Raw genomic sequence first — 27272 nt, 5'->3', positions numbered from 1 at the left:
TTTAAACTATAATTAGAAATGCAGTGAAATTAATGTGTGAGCATGAAACCACTAAGTAGTTAAGGGAATTCTGAACCACAAGTAGAGAACAAAGTAAAAAAAAGACTAGCAAGTTAGCATTACATCATTACCCATGCTACTATTGCAGTATGTGGTCTTCTATACATGCAAAGGAAATGAAAAAAAACCATAATTTATATAGGCAGCAACATATATATATATGGAGGCAGCCATTATTACAATTTTTCACTCTTACTATTACCGAACTGAAGGGGGTAAGCCTGAGCTCATGAAAGCCCAGTAAAATGCGAACAGGATTTTGCATCTAAGAAGCTGGAAGCTTATTCCAGGAAATGGCACGGACCCGGGAGACCTGGGGAGTAAAACCTCGCCCCCAGGTGGCCAGCAGAGGTGGACTCTGCAGGGGAAGTCCGGAGCCAGGGTCCATGGGCTCTCCTGATGGGTGGAGGCCAGTGCAGAGGCCCGTGGGCTCATGATGGGTGGAGGCCAGTGCAGAGAGTGGGAGTCATTGGGTCAGTGCTGACGTCAGCATGGACAGTCTTTTCCCAGTGTCATGAGGGTGGTCAGCAGTCATTCTGCTCTTATGGGCAGATGTTACCTTGAATGTGAAGGAAACTCTGATCCTCCTCCACAGACCTGGGCTTTGTTCTTTTTTTTTTTTTTTAAATATATTTTATTTATAGAGAGGAAGGGAGAGGGATAGAAAGTCAGAAACATTGATGAGAGAGAAACATTGATCAGCTGCCTCTTGCACACCCCCTACTGGGGATGTGCCCGCAACCAAGGTACATGCCCTTGACTGGAATCGAACCCAGGACTCTTCAGTCCACAGGCTGACGCTCTCTCCACTGAGCCACACCAGTTTCTGCAATGGGCTTTATTCTTAAGGCCGTTTGATGTTGACACAATGTGACGTCTAGAAGCTTACTGATGAGGGATGGACGTGCAGTAGCAGCAAAGGTCCAAGGGTCTGGCCCAAGGAGGCAGCTGTGTCCTGGTGATGTCACCTGGGCCACACCGACCTGCCTTCAGGAGAAAGCCATGCTACAGCAATGAGGTTCCTGGGGGGGGGGGGGGGGGGGTTGCTCGTCCTGCTTCCAGAAGGCCATAGCTGTATGTCAGTGGCCATGAATATACGACTTCCTGTGACTGGACGCATTTTTCCATTTCCTGCTTTGTTTGTTTTGTTTAACCTGGTGCCATGTGAGAAGTACTCAGTGTCCTCAGAGGATCACGGTCTTTGGAGATCACCAATGACACCAGAGCAGACATCCAAACAGGCCATGGGCAAAGGGGGGAGCAGAAAGGAGGGTCTGGTCTGCAACCGAAGCCAGAGGCCAGGAGGGGGACGCAGGAGGGAGGTCAGAGGAAGCTGCTCAGACGGCCAGGCCAGCTGTCTCCAAGCTGTCTGCGAGCTTCCACACATGGACCTGAAACAGAAGGAATGATGGAGCTAACAGGAGCCTGGCATGGCCAGAGCCAGTCTAGTCAGCAGGAGGAAGCGGGCCATCTTGTAGCCAGTTCACAGCATCCCTGCTGGCCAATGCGGTGGGGAGGGGAGGAGAGAGGAGGCACAGGCTGCTGAGAACGGTCTGGCTGAGGTTGCCAGGGGGATGAAAACTTCCAAACCCCGTGTGTTAGGGGGGAGGGATGGCAACTCCTTGGAGTGTGCAGGAAGTTCCTTCTTCCTTAATAAGACAAACGACAGAGAGGAATCTTACAGTTTTCCTCATCAACAATGCTGAGCCCCGCACAGGCACTCCCTGGAGGGGCTGAAATCCCTCCCTGTGGCAGCACCCACTTCCCTTCACACCCGGCCGTCCCTCACTGCCACCACCGCCTCCAGCGCCTCGCATTGGCATTCCTGTCTGAGAGAGAGCACTGCCACCACCCTACTCAGCCGGCTCTTCACTCTCGGGCTCAGCAGAGGGCCTGGCACATGGAAAGCATTCAGGGCACTTCTGCTGATCAATGGATTCTATTTACAGGTGGAAAGACATGGCGATGATGCAGGAGGAAAGGGCGCTCGCAGAGAAGATGTTGTTCAAAGGCTCTGAGAACGAAGCCCCGACACTGACTGCCGGTGTCACTCAGGACGTTTGGTATCAGAACCCTGATGATTTGTTAGAGCCCAACAAACAGCGTTAGAGGCACAGGAGTCAGAGACAGGTGTGTCTGACATCTTTTTTATTGCGACCAAAGTCATTAATGGTGGTGATTGTGACCAAGGTCATTTTTTATTGCGACCAAAGTCATTAATGGTGGTGATTGTGACCAAGGTCATTGATGGTGGTGATTGTGACCAAGGTCATTGATGGTGGTGAGTACCAGGAGAGCTCCTTGGCACTTGGTAATGATCATCGGAAGAGAGGGCATGTACAGATTTCTATATTTCTAAAGCACTATCTGAAGGTGATTGAGGTTTTTGCCAAAATTATAGAGAACATGTTTCCTCCGGAAATATGCAAACACTCCATTGATATTGCTGGAAGCTCTTCTGTGAACTTAGAGAAATTTCATTTTGTCACTGCAAAGGGAAGCATAACATCTTTGAGTTTTGAAAAAATTAATTTAAATATCAAGAAGTATTTCTTGAGCTTTGATGCCCTGAGACATTCTGATGACATGAAGTTTCATCAACGGGTTCTCTCCATAAGGGGCTAGCAGCTATGTCACATGGCATTTGTTGTTTCCCTGATTATTTGAAGGTTTTTTCCTCCAGATCTGTGGGGTAGGATATGGCATGGACTCTAATTAAAGACGTAGTTTTGTGCTTGCTTTCACTTGAACAGCATTCCTTTTCACAAAGATTGCAAGACCCTCACCTGGAGCACAGGCTGCCCTGCCTCTGCATCTCCATGATGCCCAAGGGAGGTCTCAGCCAGGCCCCAGGTCCCAGATCTTTGCTGAGCTGGGGCTCTGACCAGACACCACAGGGCAGAGGGGGGAGTGCAGAGCAGGCAGGCCAGGGCTGAGGCCCACGGCTGAGGCCCACAGCCATGGCCTCACTGCTGGGTGGGAGAGAAGGAATTCAAACCGCTTTTGCGAATGGGAAATGCAAAGGGTGCTGCAGAAGGTAGTCAGGGCAGACCTTCATTTGGGAGTTCTGGAAGATGGGAGAAGTATTCTTTGAGGAAATACATTACCACCGAGGCCTCTGCTAGTGATTGTCAAGCACCCTAGTCCAGTGGTCGGCAAACTGCGGCTCAAGAGCCACAGGCGGCTCACAAGCCAGGGTTTGCCAACCACTGCCCTAGTTTCCTCACTGGCTAGAAAGGGAATTCAAATTTTTAAATAGACAACGTAATTCTGAATAGTAACTACTATTTCTATAACTTTAGCTATTTTTAATATATAGAAATATATATATAGCACTATATATATATATATATATACACTATATATTACAATATTAAATAGATTAATTATATATTACTATATATATGCTACATATTAATGCCCATTAATTATTAGTAAGAGTTTTTTTTTTCAATAATTTGTGTTTATTAGAAGAAGCAATCAGGTCTTTCTTAGTTTTCAAAATAATTCAGCAAACTTTAGCTTATGTAAATATAAATCTATCTAATTTGGCAATATAATTCTAATTAATTCTCTTTTAGAAAAAATAAATAGCAATGGATTTTTTAAATGATTCACACAAGCTATGTAAAAGGCACTTGAACTGACTAAAATAGTTCAAGATATTTTTGCAGATATATGATCAAAACAAAAACAAATTACCTATCATGTAACAGTTACTAGCCAAAAAGAGTTGGCTTTATTAGGTTTCAATGCTTATATTCCTTTGGTATTTGAGACACTAAGTATTGTTTCAGAGAAATCTCTCCCCATTTCCCTCTCCCCTCGCCGTCCCCCTCCCTCTCTTCTCTCTTCCCTCCCCCTCTCCCTGTCAATAGCCTACATTTTAAACAAACTTGTGTTGTGTTGAGACCCAGCTGAAACGCCCTGTTTTCATCATGTCAGGCACCTGGGAGGGATCTGATCACGGTTTTGCCTGCAGAACCCAGCGCACGGCTGTGGTGGGTGGACAGCCTGGCTGCTTGCCTCAGGCTTTGCTGGCTGTGCCGCCATAAGTGAGCCAGCAGGCTGGACGGCCTAGAGAGCATCACCAAACAGCTCCCAGCCCCCTGCGCCACCTCGGACATAGTGCAGAACAAAGATTTGGGCCCTTGTACTTTCTAGAGATAGGGGAAAACATCTTAGGCAAGATAAACAGAAATGTACATGTGGCCCTTAGGCAAGAAATAACAGAAACTTACACGGGACAAACAAGGTGGAGGCTGCTTCAGCTACCAATGTCTCAACTAAAGGGTGAGTGGTTAGAGCAATTAAGGTTGTTGACCAGCCTTCCTGGCTTCCTGTCCACATCTCTCTTTTAGTGAAACTGGTTTGTTTTCCAGCAATTCTTTCCACTTTGAAAACTCACATCCCTGTGCTTTCTGGGGATGCCAGTCACAGGCGACAGTCTCCATAACAACAGCAAACAGTCCTCCAGCTTCCTGGAGAGGCACCCAGTCTGGGAAGGGGTCTCGGTGGTCATCCACTCCCAACTCCCTTCAAATGCTGCCGTTCTGGGGCAGGAGGCCTGCGTGGGGGCCGCTGCTGGGTGAGCGCCTCAGGGACAGGGAGCTCGGCTGCTCCAAACACAGCGCACCCCCTGCCGCCGCCCTCCTTAGACACGTCTTCTACTCTGAGCCCCAATGTGTGTGTTTGGGTAATTGCTTCCCTGGGTTGTGAGCTATCCCTTCCCTTGGGGCCCTGATGAGTGTGTCTAAGCCTCGGGCTCTCCCTCCGGGGCAGCCTCTGAGCGGTGTGGCTCTGGCTCTTGTCCCCCGGGAGGGAGCCGCACTGAGACTGATGGCCGGTCAGGAGGCCAGGGCTGTGCGTGGCCCTGTAAGCGGGAGGGTGTGAGGCAGGGAAGGTGGAAAGTGGCCTCTGAGAAGGGGGGGCAGCAGAGGCCACAGCCACCGGGGAAGGGGGCTCAGACGGTGACGAATGAAGGGCCTGCTTGCTGGAGGTTCAGAGGCACACTTGGCTGCCTGCGCGGTTCGCCTCAGGCTTCATGCAAAATTCATCCGGTGAAAGCGATATTTTACTAAATGAGACCGTGAATTATTGTCTGTCTCTTCTTTCAGCAAGAAAACTCCAAACTCACTGCTAGAGCTCAAGGTCAGATCGATATAATTGGAAAGTGACCGCGGCAAGGCCCATGTGCCTTCAGAAAGAAGAATGGCTCAGGAAGCAGATGCGGGGGGTCAGCTGCCTCAGCTCAGATCCCAGTTTTGCCAGACAGGCTGTTTGATCTGTGGGGATCAACACCTCCATTTATAAAAGGCGAGTAATGATAGAAACTACCTCATGATGTAGTTCTACATGTACACTGAGTGGCCAGAGTATTATGATCTCTGAATGTATAATAATATGGCCACTCGGTGTGTATCCTATAGAATAAAAGGCTAATATGCAAATTGTCTTCTCAACCAGGAGTTCAACCAGCAGGCAGGCTGGCCAACCGCCCATGTCCCCTCCTCCCCCTGGCCAGGCTGGCCAGACCCCATCCTTGCACAAATTTAAGCACTGGGCCTCATATGGTTGAAATGAATGGTTTTGAAAGCGTCTTCCAGTTCCATGACATGGTCTACATTCAAGAAATGAATACACCGTGCATATACACTGAGTGGCCAGATTATTCTGATCTCTGAACGCATAATCGTTTGACCACTCAGTGTATATGTACGGTGTATTCGTTTCTTGAATGTAGACCATGTCATGGAACTGGAAGATGCTTTCAAAACCAAACATTTCAACCATAACATGTGTGGGAGCGCCGGCCTGAGCTCCCCGGGGGCCCTGCAGCAGCATGTGAGGGTCCTGGGTAATGTCATTGTTGCAAACCACACTCTCTAGCGGTCTGACTTGGACAAGCTTGCTTGCATACCTCACCAGGCTGCCTTACTTTCCTTACCTAGCTAGTGCTCCCCACACAGAACCACTCTGCGGGAGAAATGCGCGTGTGGCTCAGTGGTAGCACCGCCCCAGGCACTGGGAGGTTAGCGGTTCGTTTCCTCGTCGGGGCACATACCTAGGCTGCTAGTTTAGGGGCTGAAACCTCCACCCGAGCTGGGAGCTGACCCTCATTCTGATTATGTTCCTTCCTGTTTCTATGGCCCAAAGAATCCAGGTGTCAAAACCAGTCCTGGGCAATTGCCCTCCCAGCCTGTCCTTTGACTTCTTGTTTTGTTTTGTTTTGTTTTGTTTTGGTGAAGTTTTGGCCGAGGATTAACCTACTGCAACCTTCGCAGACCTGCCCGGCCAGCCAGGCCCGGGCCAGTGGGTTCAAGGAGCAGCAGTGTCCAGAGCTGTGCTGTCAGTGGGTTCTGCATCCAGATTCGTGGAAACACATGCCTATGTCCAATCAGGCGCGGCTTTGATCCGGCCTGGCCTGCGATGTGAAACACCGTGTCCCCGTGCCCGAACGTCTGTCTCCGACCTCGGAGCTGTCACTCCATGTCTGACAATGCTGAGAGCTGAGGAGGATCCAGAGGTGCAGCGTGGCCATTAGGCGGTGTTGCAGAGAGTAAACGTGACAGGTTAAGACGGCCCGGCTGGTACTACAGCTTTCCAATCACCGGGCAAGTTGTTTTTTTCATTAAAATTAGCTCAGTCTGCACTTTCAGGTCTGTGTCCTCATGTTGCGAGGCTTCATTGCAACTTTAAATGACTTATAAATGCGTTTATTTTCTTTAGGGGCTCAAAGTAGAAATACTTTTTTTTTTATTCATTCGATAGCACCAATACATTTTAACCAAAATTGACAAATATAAATTAATTAGTAGCATACTAAGAATTATAGACTACCTTTAAACCAAAACATATATGGCATTAACAATGTCATCTTGTTTTCTGAAGGATGATGCTGTTTATTTAAACACCGAGTAGGAAAGAAACGCAGTCTTCTTGTACAAAAACACACAGAGAAATGAGGAAATACCTCCAGGTTACAATTAAACGCCTGTGTGGCATGTAACTTAAAATAAATAGAATACTTTTTTCCTAAGAGGCATGCTTAATATAGTCATAATATTTACAAACGGTCACCACCATTTTAAACAAACTTGAGTTCAAAGCTTCCTGAAACATTCAGACACTATTAAGCACTCCGATGTGCGGTTTTCTATGAAGACTTCAAACCTGAGAGGCATTGCTAGGGATTCTGCAAAGCCTGTTGGCATCATTATGTCATATTCGTGCTAGAACATTATGTAAAAGGCACATGGAAATAGACATAGCCAGTCACTGTCATTGTGTTTGAAACTAAGATGCACCTTTTTTTTTTTTTAAGCTGGTATATGTTAAAAAGAATCAGAACTATTTTGTTTGGTCTAATTCTTTAAAATGTTATTCAACAGACAGGATTGAGCAACATCCCAGGGTCTAAGATAGACACATAGGACATAATCTCTAGCCTTCGTGCATCCATAGTCCGGTGGAATCAATACCTACAGGAGCAACTGAAAAATATAATGTCTTAATGCTATCACAGAGATTTCTAATAGTTCTTAAGGAGGAGAATTACAGGGAATGGGCTGAGGGTGGTGTCGAGAGAGAGAAGAGAAGAGAAGAGAAGAGAAGAGAAGAGAAGAGAAGAGAAGAGAAGAGAAGAGAAGGAGCCAATATTGAAATAAATATTTGGAAGAGGGTATAATTCATGAAAGAAGGTGCCGCTGGTGATTGGTAGAAGAACTGAACAAGGAAATAAATAGTAGAGGTTGCATCATTCTTTTTATGTTAAAAATAACAACAACAGAAAACAACAGCCCCAAATGGAGTCCCTTACACCAAGCCCACATCACTACACCAAGACGTGACTGCAGGTTCTGCTCTCCCAGAAATGGAATCTCAGGCCAGCCAGCCGGCAGTCTGACCAGCACTGGGCAGTAATCCGTCTGCCGGACCCTGCCGGCCTGCCGGAGAGGAACCCCGCAAAAAGCAACCCGACCTTCCGCCTCCTGCCCCCTCCTCGCTCTGCTCGCTCTGCTCGCTCTGCTCGCTCAGGTGATCCTTTGTGCAGCTCTTTGCAGCCCGTGTCCCTGCCCGATTGGAGGTTGGATGCCGCTAGATTGGAACCAGTGTTTGCCCAGATAAACTCTTACAGTTTTACTATGCCTGAGTATATATATTCTTTCTCAAGTAATGTGTTCTCAGTGAGTAAAAAGTAATATTGAAATAGATGTAGTAGCAGAAACAAAATGGATAGCCATGGAGAGACGGGGGGGTGGGGAGGGTGCTCGGGAAGGATCAGAGAGGAATTCAGATCTGAGCTGAGTCATGAGAAAGCAGGGAGAAGGAGAGGGAGCTTGCAATTCAGGTTTCCAATCCAAAACTCAGTTCCCGATGTGAGCCATGCTGCTGAGTCACAGGGAACACACAGCAGACTATCCCAGTGTGAAGTGTGGCTCAGTGACCACCTGTGTGCCTGGGTCCAGCCACCCAGGTACACCAGAGCCTACACTTGACTCCCATTGTCTTCTTTGGAAATAACCGCAGCCCCACCCATCCCGCGACTGGGCATCGGGTTTTCTGCTCCCTCTCCTTCATCTATTTCCTCTCTGACATCCACAAAAATGTATTAAAAACAAAAACAAAGCACTTTCCATCCACAGGAGGGTGGTATGCCATTCCTGGTCACCGCGTCTCTCCCCGGTTCCTGGGATGACCTAACCGGCCTCCTGCCTTTCTGGTAGGAGCCCCGTGGACTGTCTCAGCAGGACAGGCCAAGGTATCCTTTTTGACGATAAGGATAATTTCACTCCCCCGCTCCCAGCGTGCAAGGGCTTCCCACTTCACTGAAAGTACAGGCCAATGCCCAGACGCCCCAAGAGATTCACCTGAGCTGGCCCTGTTCTTCTCAAAGCATTACCGCTGCCCTTCCCCGCGCTCACGGCTCTCTCGCAGGCAGGTCCCTCGCTGTTCCTCGAGCCCCATGCAAGCCTTCCATTGAGACCTTGCCGCTGCTCCTTCTGTCCAGAAGGCTCCTCAGTCAGGAATCTGTGCGGCGAAGGCCCATCTCCTTCTGGTTTTGTTTCCCTGCTGCCTTCTCAGTGAGCCCTTCAACAATGGCCATTTTGTGATTGTCACCTGGACCTACTGCACTTTGTAACTTTCTGATTCCCATCACTCTGACCCCCTTTTCTTTTCTCTACAGAATTGAGTGTATTTTAATATTCAAAATAATTCACTTAGTTATGATGTCTACTACCTACTGTTCACCACCACCTACTAGAAAATAACCTTGCAGAGGCAGTAACCTGTGTGTTTTAATCCCCAATGTATCCCAGTTATGTCAGTGTGTGCCTAGCAGCTTGTAGGCATTCAAGAAAGGTTTGATGAATGAAAGAGTGAATGAATAAGTACACCTTTTCTTGATGCTCAATAAAAAGGAATATTTATATTTATTTAACAAATGGAACCTAGTATGTCTTATAGTTACTAGAGGCCCGATGCACGAAATTTGTGCATGGGATGGGAGGATCCTTCAGCCTGGCCTGTGCCCTCTCACAATCCAGGACCCCTCACTCCTAACCAGGGGCAGCTCCTATATTGAGCGTCTGCCCCCTGGTCATCAGTGCAGATCATAGCCAACAATTGTTCTGGTTCCACCATAACAGTCACTGGGCTTATATATATATATAGATGCTTACTTATGTCTCTCACACTGGACTGTGATGTCTTCATGTGAATATTTATATGCTTAGTATACATTTTTAAGTAAATCAATAAATAAATGTGAGTATGTATAAATATCTCCCATGACAGGTGAAAAATGGACTAATATATTACTTTCAGAAAGATATAAAAAAGAGTATATACGCTTGTTCTTCAGATTCTAAAGTAGGTCCCTTCATTTATAAGGTTAAAGTTTCAAAAGAAAGAACAAAATCCCAAGCCAGTATGTCTAAGTGGGTAGAGCATTGGCCTGTGAACCAAAGGGTCCTGGCTTTGATTCCGGTCAAGGGCATGGACCTCAGTTGCAGGCTCCTCCCCTGCCCAGGCCCAGGCCAGGGAGCATGCAGGAGATAACCAATGTGTTTTTCTCACATTTATATCTCTCTCTGGCTTTCCCTCTCACTTCCACTCTCTCTAAAAATCAATGGAAAAACATCCTAGGGTGAGGATTAAAAATAAAATAAAAGAACAAGCAAAAGTATGAATGCTTCTTCTACATATGGTCTTTTTGCTTAAGAGAGGGAAGTCAGGACCTTTTGTAGAGACAGATATTCCAAGCAGATGGATTGGTTTGAATAAAGACTATAGGCATCATAACTATTCATAATTTTGAGGACAGAAAATACAATATTACACAGTAACAAATTATTATAGTGGAAGCATGTATAGATTAAAAGTTAGGAGATGTGAGCTCTGGATCATATTGCACCAGGTAATTATAATGACATTTTGCTATTTACAGCTCATAGGCTTAAAAAATGCAAAAAGGATACAGAGAACATTCTGTCATAGTAATTTTCAGGTAATTAACTGCATAAAAATTATTAAATTTGTTTTATATTCGGGATGTCATGAAAATGTCTTTACTGCATTATTTAATCTATTTTTGAATAATAACCAAGTTTTATTATGCCCACTATTTTGTAACTATGGAAACCGAAGCTTGCCAAGGTAAGTAACTAGCCCAAGGCTGTGCTATTTGTGGTGCTGAACAAAGAATTGGAATAGGGCCGCTGATAGCAGACCCTGAGGTCCTCACCACATCGCTGCTCTCATTCTCTGCAGCCAAAGAATGAGTGAAAATGTTCCTTCACAATGTCAGTGTCCAGGATGGCCATCCTTCCTTCACCACAGATACTCACATGTGATTTAGATTCTCAGTTTTGTACTTAAAATGTTTATATTGCCTCCATCTCTAATATCTACATATATAGAAAAAGTCTATTCATCATTCAAGACTTATGCCAAATACAGTCTCCTAGGCAATTCTAGTTCATGAATAAATAAAAATGTATCTCCTTTTTCTAATAACACTTTAAAATAACCCACTATAATGATGGCAGTGTCTCCTCTGAATGCGAGATTTTAGACAAATACCTATCATCTGTCTAATAGGAGTGTGATTGCCTAGTGGTCAGGAAAAGTATAGTTGCCTTATTTTTTCCAGTTTTACTGAGGAATAATTGACAAGTATATACTTAAGGTGCACAATATGATGTTTTGATATGCATATGCACTGTGAAATGATTACTACAGACAAGCTACTTGGTATATTTATCACCTCATATAGCCACATCCTTGTATGTATGGTAAGAACACTTACAATCTAGTCTTTCAGTAAATCTCAAGTGTCTAATACTGTATTACTAGCTATTGTTACAAAGCTGTACATTAGATCTGTAGAAGTTTTTTATCCCATCTATCTAAAAATTTGCCCTTTTTGACTAACATCCCCTTTCCCCATTCCTCCCAGACACTGGCAACCACCATTTCACTCCCTGCTTATAAAAGCTTGATATTTCAGCCGAGACCGGTTTGGCTCAATGGATAGAGCGTCGGCTTGGGGACTGAAGGGTCCTGGGTTCGATTCCGGTCAAGGGCATGTACCTTGGTTGCAGGCATATCCCCAGTAGGGGATGTGCAAGAGGCAGCTGATCGATGACTCTCTCTCATCGATGTTTCTAACTCTCTATCTCTCTCCCTTCCTCTCTGTAAAAAATCAATAAAATATATTTAAAAAATAAATAAATAAATAAAAGCTTGATATTTCAGATGCCATACAACAGTGAGATCTTTAGTGTTTGTCTTATGTTATGTATACTTTTTACATATATTATCATATTTATCTGTATATATAATAATGAAGGCATAATATGCTAATTAGACCAAAAAGCCGAATGGCCTTCTGAACAATCTTCCAGATGAACCTAGGGCTGCGAGGGCCAAGGCAAGCCACTGCGGCTCCAAGGGCAGAGCCCCTTGTATGAATTTCATGCACCGGGCCTCTAGTATATAATATACATGTTTGTATGTGTGTGTGCGCACACACACACACATATATATATATTTATGTGTATATATATATATATATATATTTGTATATATATATGTGTGTGTGTGTGTGTGTGTGTGTATACACATATGTATGTATATATGTCATATTTTCTTTATCCATTTATCTGTTCACAACATTTAGGTTGTTTCCAATCTTCACTATTGTGACTAATCATACAGTGAACATAGGAGTGCAAATATCTCTTCAGGACACTGATTTCATTTCCTTTTAATATACCTATACGTGGGATTGCTAGATCATATGGTAGCTCTAGTTTTAATTTTTGAGGAACCTCTGTACTGTTTTGCGTGATGGCTATATCAATTTTTACTTTTGTTATGCACAAGTATTCTTAGGCATCTTTTTCATCTAATGGAGAAGAATAATGTGTTAGGCAGCAAGTCATGATGGCGCTGGGTAGCTAAGAAATTTAGTTTGTTGCATTAAATCATTCTGGCATCTGTTACTGGCTTTGATCATTGATAGCATTTATTTGTTAAGTGTAAGTAGTTTTCTTTGTGTTTATATAAGCCCAGATGTTGGTTGGTTCTTTAAAAATAAAAATTACAATATCAATCAATTTTAATTTACTATAATTTAATACTTAAAGATATTGTCAATTACCATGATTATTGATGAGCTTAAGTGTTCCTGAAATATATATATATAGTATTTACTCCTTAGTATAGTCTATGCTATTTCCTTTTGTCCTTAGTTTTAAAAAAATGTTTTCTGAAGAAAAATTCCTCAATAGGGTTATCAACTTAATCTATGTATCATGTCATGACAATATCATGCTTAAGTTTAGATCCTAGCAGAGTCAATTAAATAAATTTTAATTTCTAAAACTAGGAAAATTGGCTTCACAGCTAGCTGCCTGACTGGTTCACTCAGAAAGAAATACGTCAACTTTCAAAGACCTTGAAATGCATATCAACCAGTGTCAGGAATTATGAAGTTGCTGAGCCAAGAAGGAGTTAAAGAATTCAGGCACATTTGAGCTGGCTTAGTAGATTAAGAGCAGATCAATCCTCATTGATCCTCTCAAGCTAAACTAATGGGTCTAACACTTGGACCCATTTCACTGAATTTCCTATTGTAAACTTTCTTACTGTAATAAACATTCAGTCTTAAAACTTTCTATCTTCTGTTCTGATCGGTTCCCCAGGTTCTGTGGAGCTAGCTCACTGTACTAGCATACAAACCCTCCCCCCCACCCTCCCTTTTTTGTTTTGTTTTAAGTTTTAGTTTCTGCCTTCGAGGGAAGGGAATGTGTGGTGTTTGTCTAGAATATTGTGACTACAGTCTAGGATGTGCCTTCTACCAGTTGGGGTGCAACATAAAATGCCTCCTGCTCTGTCTTGCTGGGAAGTTGAGAGGAAGTTTGTCCTTTGTAGTGTTTAATGTATTTCCTACAGACCTGTAGGAAATGCTTGTTTGAAGTTCTGAGGCAAACTACCTTGAAGTTCAGGGAGATGCAATAAACTGCCTGATGAAAGAAATCATATTCAGAAGGAATCCTATGAGAGGAAGGCAGTCTGTTTATTTACATGGTGATCAAAGAGCCTCCACGTGCACCGATGCCACGTCTTCTCTCCCTGAGAAATTTGCACAGAACAATGCCCACAGCTGAAAGGAAAGTGGGAAGTCTTTAATGACTATATTTTGGTTTAATGTGTTAAAAAATTACTAAGCCAACTAAAATAATATACTTCTACATATGTTGTTCTTTGAGGAAATACTCTATACTTTGCATACCTATAAATATTAAATCATAAATTAAAACTGGTTGATATTGTAATTTTTATTTTTATTATAAAGAAATAACCAACACTTGGGCTTATATAAACACAATACTGCATTCAACAAATAAATGTTACCAAAGATTAAAAGCCTTTGTAATCAAAGCCAGTAGAGTATTGTACAGAACAGATGCCAGGATGATTTAATGCGACAAACTAAATTTCTCAGCTTCCCAGCACCATCATGACGTGCTGCCTCACACAGTAATCTTCTCGCTGTGAAAGAATGGATGTTGCCCCCAAATGGGAACCTTAAGAGTGATATTTCTGTGAGAGAAACACCACACATTATTAAAGAATTCGCTTTTTCCTTCATTTATGAAATTTACCTCTTTTTTTTCTCTCTTACTAGGGTTGACTGAGCTTCAAAAAATGAGGGAGGCAGGCAAAAATGCAATCAACTTCAAACATTACTTTGGCAGGGCACAGCAAAACACATGCAATTAAAACATCAAACACTGTGCTAATAATTATGTTTCCTATAGTGCCTTTTCATCAGGGGTTTCAAACCAAATGTACATCCCTCAGGGATGCTCTGCACATTTCTAACTCGGATGGCCGCAAGCCTTCCTCCCTTCCCCCTCCTAACCTGTGCTCAGAGTTCGAACTGAATATGATGGACACTCATTTTGCCACCAGATCTGTAAGATGCGGTTTCTCCTTAATCTTCTTCATCCTTTGTTCGGCTAGCTGAGTGACTGATGCTCAGTAATTTGTAAGCACAAGTTGTCCAATTTGAAAATGTTAAAAAATTGAATTCTAGGCTTTTCCAAATGAATAAACATTCATGACTTTCAGTTATAGAGCTTAGCTTGAAATATATAACCAAAATTGTACTTTCATCAGCAAAAGGTAATGAGCAAGGAACATAAGTGAAGCATTTAAATTAGTGCTTTATTAACATACTAGAGGCCTGGTGCACAAATTTGTGCATGGGTGGGGTCCCTCTAGGTGGCCTGCAGGGATCAGTCGGAAACCTGCAGTCCAACACCACCTGCAGCTCCTACCTGCAGCTCCTGCTCATCCTGGCCCCACTGTGCCTGCTGTGAGCTCACACCCAAACAGTTCAGATTGAGAGAGGCTCTTACCCCTGCTGCAGCACTTGTCAGTCATGAGCTCTGCATTTGGCGTCCCCCGAAGTGGACTGGCCTGTGGGATCGGGCTGTAACCGGCTCTCCAACATCCCTCAAAGGGTCCTGGATTGCAAGAGGGTGTAGGCCAGGCTTAGGGACCCCACTGGTACACGATCGGACCAAGAAGGGACTGTGGGAGGGCTCCAGGGCATGTCTGGCCCATCTCGCTTAGTCCCAATCTGCCAGACCCTAGCAGCAAGCTAACCTACCCATCGGAACATCTGCCCCCTGGTGGTCAGTGCATGTTATAGCGAGCAGTTGAGCAGCCTCGGCATAGCATTGACATATTACGCTTTGATTGGTTGTTTAGTTATTCTCCATTCAGTCTCTTTGCACATTACCCTTTTTTTAATATAGGATATGGTGAGGGGAGAAGATTTGACTCTGGGTTGTGGGCACTCAAGTGCCATACACGTATCTTGTAACAGAGAAACCCACACCAGAAACCTGTATGATCATATTAACCAATGCCACCCTAATAAACATGATAAAAAATAAATTAGTGCTTTTAAGGCTCTTTTAAACAATGGCACCTCTAAATACATTACATGTAAACATGTGCCACTACCCTCATCATTTTTTAATACAACACCCCTTTTTTAAACAGGTGTATGAGGTTGTATTTTTCTTAAGCTCTGCACACATTATCCAAATTCCAAATCAGTTGGATCTGACCAAGAACAGTTTTACTGAATAAGGTTGCCTTGTCTCTATAATTAGGCTGCCTATGATGTTTTAATGTCTCCACAGGTCCCATCTCGATTTCTGAGACTACATTTTATTTTCTCTGGTTTAAAAGTAATAACTATCTTTCATACGTATATATAAATATTTTTTCTTCTTTATTTTCCCCCAAATGAGAATATTTGTCTACTCATTTTGTTATGTGATTTTATTTTTGAGGCCTGATGTTAAACTGTTCTGATACTTCCTTTTAAAAATTTTTAGGTGATATTTATATCACCTAATATTTATAAAGCTTGCCTTAAACTAAATCAGAATCCTTTAAAACCACTAAGTGTAAAGCCCTAGATCATCTGGAGTCTAATTTCAACCTGTTATGAACTATCTATGTATCATTCAGCAATCCATTCAAATACACTAGTACTTGGTTTATTTATTGTTAAAATAAATGTGAATGACCTTAAAATATCTTTAAATATTAAAAACTATACAGTTCAGAAAGCTTAATGTTATGTGCCTTGAATTTCCTGGCTAATACAACACATACTTTTTAAAACTATATTTTTATTGATTTTAGAAGGAAGAAGGGTGGAGAGAGATGGATGAGAAGATCAATGATGAGAAGAATAATTGATTGGCTGCCTCTTGCACACACACACTCCCCCCCCCCCCCCTTACTAGGGATCGAGCCTGCAATCCGGGCATGTGCCCTCATCGAGGATGGAACCGTGACCTCCTGGTTCATAGATCCACACTTAACCACTGAGCCGCACATGCCAGCCGGGCAATACAACGTATACTGAAGGCCTGCTCTCTACACGGGACTGTGCCAGTAGGACAGAGCTAAGAAATGGTCTTTTCCTTCATTCATCTGACACATGGACTCCTTTTATCCATCCATTTCCAGATATATTGTCTTATTTGATGCTCATAACTTATAAATTGGAAAGGAAGTTATTATTCATCTCATTTATGAGATAGAGGCAAGTCGTTATTAGAAAGTGCTAGGGCTGGTGAGGGGCAGAATGGAACCCATGTGAGATGTTTTATTGTCACATGTGGATTACTGTGCACTCTTCCTGAATGGCATGCTGTGGGCCCCTCTTCCTGAGCCACAGACATAGTCCCTCTGTGAAAAAGGCACCATCTCTTTGTGTTTACTTCCAATGTACCTCAAGGGGAACCTTGTTTAATGACACAACATTTGTAAATCTCTTGGAATAAAGGGCTCATTAAATGCAAAGTACTGCTGAACACCGTCCCCTGTCCTCTCCCACTGGGCCCCTCAGAACCAAAGAGGCCGCCAGCTCTGTCAGGAGCAGAGGCATGTCATCGACCGCCCTCTGTGCCTGCTGCCCGCGCCCTGCAGCCCCTGTGCTCCTCAGGCAGGCAGAGCTGAGGGAGGCGAGGCCCCCGGGCCACCAGGCCTCCTCAGAGCATGGCAGGGGACAGTGACAAGTTGCAAACCTTTCCTAAACTTGCTCCTTGTCGCAAATCAGCAGGCCCCGGGAGCTGGTTTCCCAAAGCGCTTGAGCAAATGCAGGGACAGAGAACCTCACTCAGGAGGAGAAACAGTGGTTCTTGGCATCAAAAGCAATGCCGCCTGACTGAGAGAAAGAACTCCGCATGGCGCACCCTCCCGGTGCCATCAGCATCACGTGTGCCTCCTTTCTATTCTCTGATTTTCTGTTCTCACTTCTAACACAGGCCTTTATTTTTATTGACTTCAGAGAGGAAGGGGCAGGGAGAGAGAGATAGAAACATCAATGATGAGAGAATCACAGATCTGCTGCCTCCTGCACAGCCCACACTGGGGATCTAGCCTGAAACCCTGGCATGTGCCCTGACCAGGAATCTGTCCTTGACCTCCTTGGTCATAGAGCAACACCCAACCACCGGGTCACGCTGGTCAAGCCAACACAGGCCTTTAATATGTTCAAATAATCTGGTATTGGAATCTCAATGGGTTGGTGGCTCAAGAAGTTTCTTTGGTAATCTAAACGTCCCCAAACCCAATTACCACTGACCCCTTCCCTTCTTTGAGGAGAATGTGCCCCTTTATTTAATATAATCCCCAAATTTCAGCTTAGGATAGAAAATACTTCATGCACTAGCTGGTTTGGCTCAGTGGATAGAGCATTATCCACCTGGAGACCAAAGGGTCACGGGTTCGATTTCCATCAAGAGCACTGATCTTGGTTGCAGGCTCCTTCCTGGCCCAGGACCTGGTTGGGAGCCTGCAGGAGGCAACCAATGTGTGTTTCTCTCACATCAATGTTTCTCTCTGTCTTCCCCTCTCTCTTCCCCTTTCTATAAAAATCAGTGGGAAAATATCCTCTGGTGAGGATTAAAAAAAAAAAAAATTTAAAAAAAAAGAAAGAAAGAAAAGGAAAAACTTTCCAAGCAGTGCCTGATTTTCCTGCTTTCCCCAGGCTGTCATTCTGTGACCCTTTTGCCTAGTTAATGTTTCTCACTAATTTCTCCTGATTCCTATGTTTATCTCAGCTCTATCCACAAACCAAATCTCCCACAAGGTTCTGCTTAGACACATCCTTCATAGAATGATAAAGTTTAAGTACTGATGAGAAGTTCATATAAGGTGAAAGGTCTTAAATGAAAAACTCAATATGTTTTGACGAATGTCTACATCTTGTGAAAAACAGCTCCCACAAGATATGACCGTCTCCCCTGAACCGAAATCTTATCGAGGAAGTCCCCATCGCCCCGTGAGGTACTTCTCTGCTGATTTTTACTTCCTTAGATAATGCTTTTCGGGTTAACAGCTTCATGAAAATGAATTCCTGCAGCAGGTACTCTATTATTTCTGACTCCTTTCCTTATAAATTCTAGATAACATTTATCGGGTTGAGGAAATTTCCTTCTATTTTTGGCTTGTGGAGGGCTTTGCCATGACTGCATTTTAAATGGTGTCAAATACTTTTCTGCATCTCGTGAAATAATTACATATTTTCCTCCATTATTCTGGGACCTGTTTACTGGGTTTTTTTTTTTTTTTTTTTTTTTTTTTTTTTTTTTAATATTAAACCCTACATTTATGGGATAAGCCCAACTTTATCTCCTTCTGTTATCTTCCTTTTTTTTACATATGTTGGTTTTAATTTTCTAAACTGTAAAAAAAAAAAGTGTTTAAATATTCATAAGTGATTTATTCATATTTTTGTATTGTCTTTGTCCAATTTGGTACCATGCTAATTCTTTCCTAATAAAATCAGTCAAGAAGTGCTATTTTCCTCTTCCTCTGTTTATAAGTCAGCCCTCACCTTAGAGGTGAGGGCTGACTTATAAGATGCAGTGGGCAGTCCCTTTGGCATTCAGCGCAAATTGTCAGATCGCTTTCTGTCTGATCTCACAGATTATCGCTTTCTCGTTCCCGAACACATACTAGCCACGGTTGGACCAGATTTTACTTCCTCCTGCGAGTTTTATTTGCTGAGCCCATTGCATCCATGTCTGTCAGCCCTGTGCAGGGACAGGCCCCTCACAGGCCTGAGCTGGTCTCAGCTCCAGAGCCTTCTCCAGGTGCACTCCGTGTCCTTGGCGGATGTTGAAGGACACAGCCCTTGCAGAGCATGCGTGAAGTTTTCCCCTGCTTCTCAGTGCATCTTCACCGAGGAGAACTGAGCCTGTGGCCAAAGGAAACGTGGTTCTGTGCTTTGTCTGGAGATGCCCAGGGTCCCGGGTTTTTATGGCTGCAGTGATACAACTCTTAGGACAGCAGAGAATCGGATAATGATGCCTACCCCCTGAGCTTCTCCTGCTTATTTCTCTCTTTATTTTTGGAAAGATGTTGGAGAATTGGTGATAAGAAAGTAAATTATTAATTTCTCAAAAAGTGCACTTTTAGTTTTAAATTCTCAATAGGAAAACTGTCTGAGAAAAGGGAAATAGAAGAAAGTAACTCAGAAAATGAATGAGATAATTTTTAAATCAGACTTGAAAATAGAAAAAACACACACATTTAAATAACGATAGTAGATATTGCATTTGATTATATTCAAGGATATAGGCATTTAATTCTTACCCTCAATTCACTTCCACCTAAGATTCTCCCCGAATGCATTTTGTTTTATGTAAATTAGCTTGAGTTCATGATGAAACAAAATTTTGCTGAAGTTTGATCTGAAGAACAATAGTGCTAAGATACCTTTGGATAAAAAGGAAAAATTACTCCTACTCTGTTACCTTGGAGACTCCCAAGCCATATTAATATATTAAAAAGTCTAAGGCAAACCGACTTAAAGGAACTTGTTTAACATGATTTAATAAGGTTTTTCCAAACTTATTTGAGCCCATAACGTTTTTGTTTTTCAATCATAGATATCCATAGGCATCAAACTTGAGACTTTTGGAATATGCTTTGGTTAATATAGCAAAGACACTTGAAAATTTAAAAATTTAAACTGTATTATTTTCATTAAATAATTTAAACTGTATTATTAGCACAGTGCTTATACTATCCATTCAGTGAATATTTATTATACACTTAAAGCCAGTAAATGTACATTACTTAAGGTGATTTTTAATCAGTAATTTTTGTACTAGTTTCAATATATGGGACACATATCTAATTTATTTAATAGCCATATATTGCCACATTGTATTGTTAATCCCACCAAAGAATTTCCACATTCAAATATTTTAACAAAGCATGCTGATTAAACGGAAAGTAACAATTAAATGTTTGCCTAAGTTTCCAGTGCATAGAACAAATACCTGGAAAGACTTGAGAGAGAGGGTAAGGATAATGTTCTAAATGAAGCCAAAGACACGTTTTAAAACTCGTCTGTTGCCTTTCTGACTTAGACGTTTAAAAGAAGCCCCATGCTGTAATCATGGCGTTCATTTGGGTCTGAGACATAATGAGGCCAGAACATACTGTTTTGCACTGAGCAGTGGAAATGGCACTCTGAATTCTTTCAAATACGAATAAATATTATAATGTATTCTAACATTCTCACCAGCATAAAATGACCCATAAATTGACATAAATTCTATAAAATTACACAGTCTCTCAGGTTCCTACCCCCTGCAGAGACCACATTTCCAGAAATGAGCTCTGGGCTCAGAAGATTAGCAAACACGTGCTGAGGAGCCACAGGGTGCTATGATGAGACCCACAGGCAGACCTGCGGGAGCCAGGGCCCCAGCCGGGAGCACCCCCCGCACCCCGCTGACCAGTACTGGGCTCTGCATAGCTCTCGGAATATCTGATGGGGTAGGCCTACTGAACACAGCCCAGAGCTATGCTGAACGCTGTTAATCTATTCCAGAGGCCCTCAGCGTCTCCAGGAACTCTCACCGCCCATCAGGAGCTGCAGACCATTGAGGAGGACTGTGGGAACCCCTTTTATGTCCCGCGTGGTTCAGGGTTCTGGGTAAGAGCTTAGATTCTGGAGAAGGCTGCACACAAATGAAAGGAGACTAGAAGAGAATTAATTTGGGAACATTGGGGGCCAGGCGGGGGGAGCCCACTCTTAGCGGGAGGTCTACACGCTGCTCTGGCCTTGCCATCCCTTTTATTGAGACCATGGGAAACACCCATCGCCCTGAGGCAGGAAATAAGAGAAAGTTACATAAGACAGACAGAGGTGGAGGCTGCTTCAGCTCACAATGCCTCCTCTAAACGGTGAGTGGTTAGAGCAATTAAGGTTGTTGACCAGCCTTCCGGGTTTCCTGTCCACGTCTCTCTATTAATGAGACAATGATTGTTTCCGGAAGAGAACAAGCAACATTAACCTCATATGATTCATGGAATATGTCTTGAGCTTTTCACTGTGAGACTCTTTACTATTAGTTGAAAGTGAGCCAAAATGACATTGACTGCTTCCTATTGAAAATGGAATTCCTGCCAAAGAAAAGAGCGTCTACAACAGTTTGTTGCAGTAACATTTCACAGACTTTGATGAGCCTGGGGCAGTACATTCCCCGGGAGGCACTCCTAATTGCATGCCCAGGGAACGCTGAGTGTGGAGCGGCCTAAGGTCCCTGGTCCCTTCACTTCATGGTAAGGGCTTCTATCCGCCTTGAAAAGGCCACCTTGGAAAAGCCTGCATTTTCTAGTGCCTTTTGTACCTATTTTGTCAGTGTGACATGAACAGAAATTATACTTGACATTCGCCGCTTTACACTTAAAAAAAAAATTTGGCTGTATCCTCCCTTAGTCCCTTTCTCTGTTCCTGTGGCTCAGAGACAGAGGAAGGCGGGAGGTCTCTTCCAATAGCCGTGGCCTGTGTGCCTCGGAACTGTGACGTGAGAGCGAAGTAAACTAACTTCTTCAGTCAGTGCATTCGAGGACCGCTGGGTTCTGCAGACGGCAGAGCCTTTGGCTAGTACCTCTGCTCAGATACTGCCACTAGCAAGACTGCAATCCGCCAAGATCAGGTCCTGGCTCCTGTGAGCCCTGCTCCGTCTCTGTTTCTATCTGATCCCCATCTGTCAAGCCCCACAGATTTCACCATTAGCCCCCAGGAGGAGGCCCACGTGGGCCTCCAGGAAGCACCTGTTGTTGTGGGGAAGCAGGATGCTCACCTGGGCTCTTTTCCTGCTGGAGAAACCACAAGCTCAGGGATTCCTCTCTGTGGGCTCTGTGCTGGCCTCGGGGAGGGCAGATCATTCAGAGTGAAACCCGCCTCAGTCTTCTTGCACTCTGTGGTCTGACATTGGTGTTTCAGCCTCCCCAGGGGCTGTCGGGTTTTCACAATTGTGTGGAGAGTTGTTAGTTGGTCTTCTTGTAAGGGGAGCTAACGTTGGGGAGGACAGATGTTGCCCTCTCGATAATGTCAGCTCAGGAATTGGAATGTGTAGGGTTCCTGTCTGAACTTGTAGTTCTGGAGGCTGGAAGTCCAAGGTCAAGTGGCTGACTCCGGGGGAAGGCCCCCTGCTGGACCATGGCCAGGGACTTCTCACTGTGTCCTCATAGGGCAAAAGGATGGAAATCTTGGTCTGAATTGTGAAGACTCTTAATCACCCCAGTCTGTGGTGTTTGACAGTAAAACTATTTTTGGTAAAAGAAAAATATATATATTTTTCGCATTGCTTAGATGGAATACCATAATATACTAGAGGCCCAATGCGTGAAATTCATGGAAGAGCAGGCCTTCCTTCCCTCTGGGACCTGGGACCTGGGCTTCCCTCGCAGCCCTGGCTTCGCCTGGAAGGTCATCTGGAAGGACTTCTGGTCTAATTAGCATATTACACTTTTATTATTATAGATTATAGATTTTAGATAAATAACACATTTAGAGCATTTTTTGAACAGGTCCTATTTGCAAACATGCATTCTGACTTAAGATCCAGAAGTGTTGCTAGCATAAGTAATATTCCATTTCTCTCTTACCTCAGTGAAAGGAAGCCTAGAGGGGTGATGTGGGCTGACAACGTAGGGGCTCATTCTTCCTCTCAGTGACAGATGTACGAACTACCAACATCCTTCCCAGGAGGAATGAAGAAGTTTCCCAGGGAGGACTGGCATCGTAATGTGAGAGCCATAATAGCAAACAAATGTCACAAGCATTAAACAAACAAAAATCCCCTGAATATTTGATTGCTCCCACTCATAATTGAATTTGTCATTGAAAGTAGGACAATTATTATAGTTTCTTTGGTTTCTTACAACCTGGGATAATGATGCTTACTAGCAGAACAAATATTTATCAGTCGTAGATAAGAGAGCTATCAGCATAGTTTTTAATCACCCTGGCAAGTGATCCAGTGTAATTAGGTCCCAGGACACGGCTAGGAAGCCGAACCACTTAGGAGTTAGAAGAAGATTAGATCTTCTCTTTCCTCTGTCTTTTGACATCTGTGTTTATATGCTCTGCCTCTTGGTATACATAGGAGAGTATGAATCCCAGATACAGTTTTTGTGTTTTCCCAGACAAAGTGTTTTGATGAACTCTACATGATTGGGTGGCTGTGGTCTGGCTCACTGCTGAAGTTTTACAGATTGCCTCGTCAATAGGGAGGCTAATATAACTAAGTTGGTCCGTTGATTTGGTTACTACACAAAGTTCTACACCAAAGGAAGGCAGTTCAATAATAATTACACACACACAAAAAAAAAAGTTTGCAGCCTAAGAAAAAAATATTTTGTTTAGGAATAAAAAGAGCCAACATTCTTCTATCAACCACCGACCATGCACTGTAATTTTAAGCAGCTTTTCAGCAAAAACTTCTGCTCTCCTCAGCGACTGGCTTCCATGCCGCTCAGCCTATGGACCAGACCCTTGATTATCTATGTCAGACGAGTCCTCTTAGAAACACGGCACAGTTGCTCACCAATTCTCCCATGTTGACATATCCTGCTAACAATTACACAAAATCACCTGAAGAGATTATTCATGAAGGAGGATAGAGAGGGAGAGGATGACTAGCTTAGCAAACGTCAGCGAATTTAGCAAAGAAATGATACAACTGTGGTGGGTTTCACCTTTTGAATGGGGCAGGAAAGATCAGGATGTCAACATATGCTTTCTGAGATTAATGCTCTGCCTCTGGGCTATGCTTTGCTAACCCCAGTTCCACAGAAATGGCCCATCTTGCCCAGCACCATGTGCTTTATTGCTTCCTGTGCGACCCGTCTTCGGATGGCACAGAAAATCAATGTCCTTCTATCAGCCTTCATGTTTTGTTGTATGAGTTTCACTTCTGAAGAGTATGGTCATTGAGGGAATGCTTTGCTGGAAACCAAATCAGTTTCACTAAAAAAGAGATGTTGACAGGAAGCCAGGAAGGCTGGTCAACAACCTTAATTGCTCTAACCACTCACCCTTTAGTTGAGACATTGTTAGCTGAAGCAGCCTCCACCTTGTTTGTCCCGTGTAAGTTTCTGTTATTTCCTGCCTAAGGGCTACATGTACATTTCTGTTTATGTTGCCTAAGATGTCTTCCCCAAAGCCTCCATAAAGGGGCTTGGCAGGGATGGCAGGGCCAGAGCAGGGGGTACTTCTCCCACCAGAGTTGGACTACCACCTTGCCCCCCATATAACCAATTTGAATTTCTTCAAGTCTCTTTTCATTTGTGTGCAGCCCTTCTCCAGAACCTGAACCCTGAATTGGAACTCTTTCTACACGGGCCGTGAAAGAGTCCTATAATGCTTCATGTTTAACCATCAGTCATCTACCGAAGAAAGCTCTAAATAGAAGGGGCACATATCTCGATATGTGACTGTCCATCCTTACAAGACATCGCACAAAACTCGAAGCTGCACCCACACTAACATCAGAACACCTTTGTCTTAGGAACCAACCTTCTATTTAGAGTGTTTTTGTGTTCAGATCATTGAAAGACTGAAGGAAATGCACTCTGCCTTCTAGGAGAGTTCAGCTGAGCTCTCCGTACCACCACCCTGCACCGGAACTGAGCAAGTGCCTGTGCATATGATTCCGTTCAACTGCCAGATTTCTCATTCCGCATCAGAGAACAAAAAGCTCTTCCAGTTTCTCTTTCCCCTCAGCAGAGTCCTCTGCCTGGCCGACAGGATCCTCAGTCCACCCCCAGGAGTGACAAATGTCCCCAGACCTGCACCCACCTGTGATCATCATCTCACTGAAGCGGTTCTCATTTCTCTGTGATTGCAGTGGTCCTGGCCTCCATTGCTCTCACAGTTCTTTGATGCCTTTAAGAATTGAATTTCATTTAGTAATGTTCTGGCTTTTTCTCAAGTTGATGCCATAGAAGCATTGGCTTTTCTGAATTCCTTTACCACCAATTTTTTTAAAAATATATTTTATTGATTTTGTACAGAGAGGAAGGGAGAGAGATAGAGAGTTAGAAACATCGATGAGAGAGAGTCATCGATCAGCTGCCTCTTGCACACCCCTACTGGGGGTATGCCCACAACCAAGGTACATGCCCTTGACCGGAATCGAACCCGGGACCTTTCAGTCCCCAAGCCGACACTCTATCCATTGAGCCAAACCGGTCCCGGCTCCACCAATTTTTAATGTCAAAAGAATTCTTGACCGTATTCCCTCTCAAAAGGATAATAATTTTGCTTTCATCATCCATTGATTTTTAAAATCCATAATGTAGAAAGATATTATGCATGGATTAATATTTTTAAATAAGTTTGAATTTAACCAATAACAACAGAATTTTTTTTTGTATTTATTTTTACTGAGAGAGGAAGGGAGAGGGAGAGAGAGAAACATTGATGAGAGAGGAAACATTGATCTGCTGCTTCCAGCCTGCCCCCATCAGGGCTGGAGCCTGGAACCCTGGTATGTGCCCTGACCAGGAATCAAACTGGTGACCCCTTGGCTTATATGTTTCCCTACCCTTTATTCTCTCTGAAAATCAATGGGAAAATATTCTTGGATGAGAATTAACAAAACAAAACAAAAAAGTATACTTTTTTTTAGATGGAATAATGTTATAGGAGGATTCTGGAAATAGTAACCTATGGTTGTACTTGCTTCCAGTAAGGAGTCAAGGCTTCTGTGCAAAACTGGCTGAAAGGATCTTGTGTTGAAGCTAGAACACAAGCTGCTCTCAGGAGATTCCTCTTCTGGACTTTGCTTTCTGAATACCGGATCCCTGCCTGGGTTAATGCTGAAGGGGGCTGGGTGTAGGCATGGTACATGGGGGCAGGAGGAGACAGGGCCTGGTGGGTCCTGTTTGGGGCTGACCCAGGGAAATGGCTAGGACTGTGAAAGGTTCAGCTGTAAGAATCAAGGCAAGGAGAACCTTGTCATCCATGCTGGTATGCTTTTAAGTGACCCGCATGTAAGTGACCATGCAAGCCTAAAGAAAAGGACATTATTGAAGGTCAATGATTAGAAACTTCTTTCTAGTTCTTCCACAGGCAGACAAGTTTCCTCAAGTCTTTTATGATCTCCAGGAAAAGCAAAAGCAGAAAGTGACCCTAACAAAGGAGATGAAATTTCTCAGCAAGTCAGGCCAGTAAGATTTCATAGTCCCATTTAAATAAAATTAAAAAAAATATATGTTTGCTTTATTGATTTTATAGTTTCAAACTTGTAGAAAATGAAGTGCCAAAATGGACATTCAATAAGGGAAAGTATTTGCTAGTGGCCTCATGGATGGAAAGGCATCAACATTGGTCAGATTCTTAGGCTTCCAGTCAAGCCCTTTCCCCAAGGAAATTGCAAAAAGAAAAACCTGAATCCTGAATCACACATTAACCTTCCTGAATTTAAAATGTTGAGTATTTTATGTGTGCACACATGGCGAAGGCGAATGAAGCCTCGTTGAATTCTTGGAGCACTTCGTAGCAATAACTAATAGGAATCATTATAGAGAGTTTCAGCCCAGCCGGCATGGCTCAGTGTCCATCATCGACCTATGTACCAGGAGGTCACAGTTCGATTCCTGAACAGGGCATATGACCGGTTCTGGGCTCAATCTTTTGTAGGGGGCTTGCGGGTGGCAGCCCATCAATGATTCTCTCTCATCATTGATGTTTCCATCTCTCTCCCTCTCTCCCTTCCTCTCTAAAGTCTATAGGTATAGATATAGGTATAGATATAGGTATTTTATTTTATTTTATTTTATTTTATTTTATTTTT

This window comes from Pipistrellus hanaki (assembly GCF_964339955.1).
Source record: "Pipistrellus hanaki genome assembly, chromosome: 6".
In the NCBI taxonomy this organism is placed as follows: Eukaryota; Metazoa; Chordata; class Mammalia; order Chiroptera; family Vespertilionidae; genus Pipistrellus; species Pipistrellus hanaki.
The sequence above is the reverse complement of the archived record's forward strand: the minus strand, read 5'-3'. Positions refer to the sequence as shown.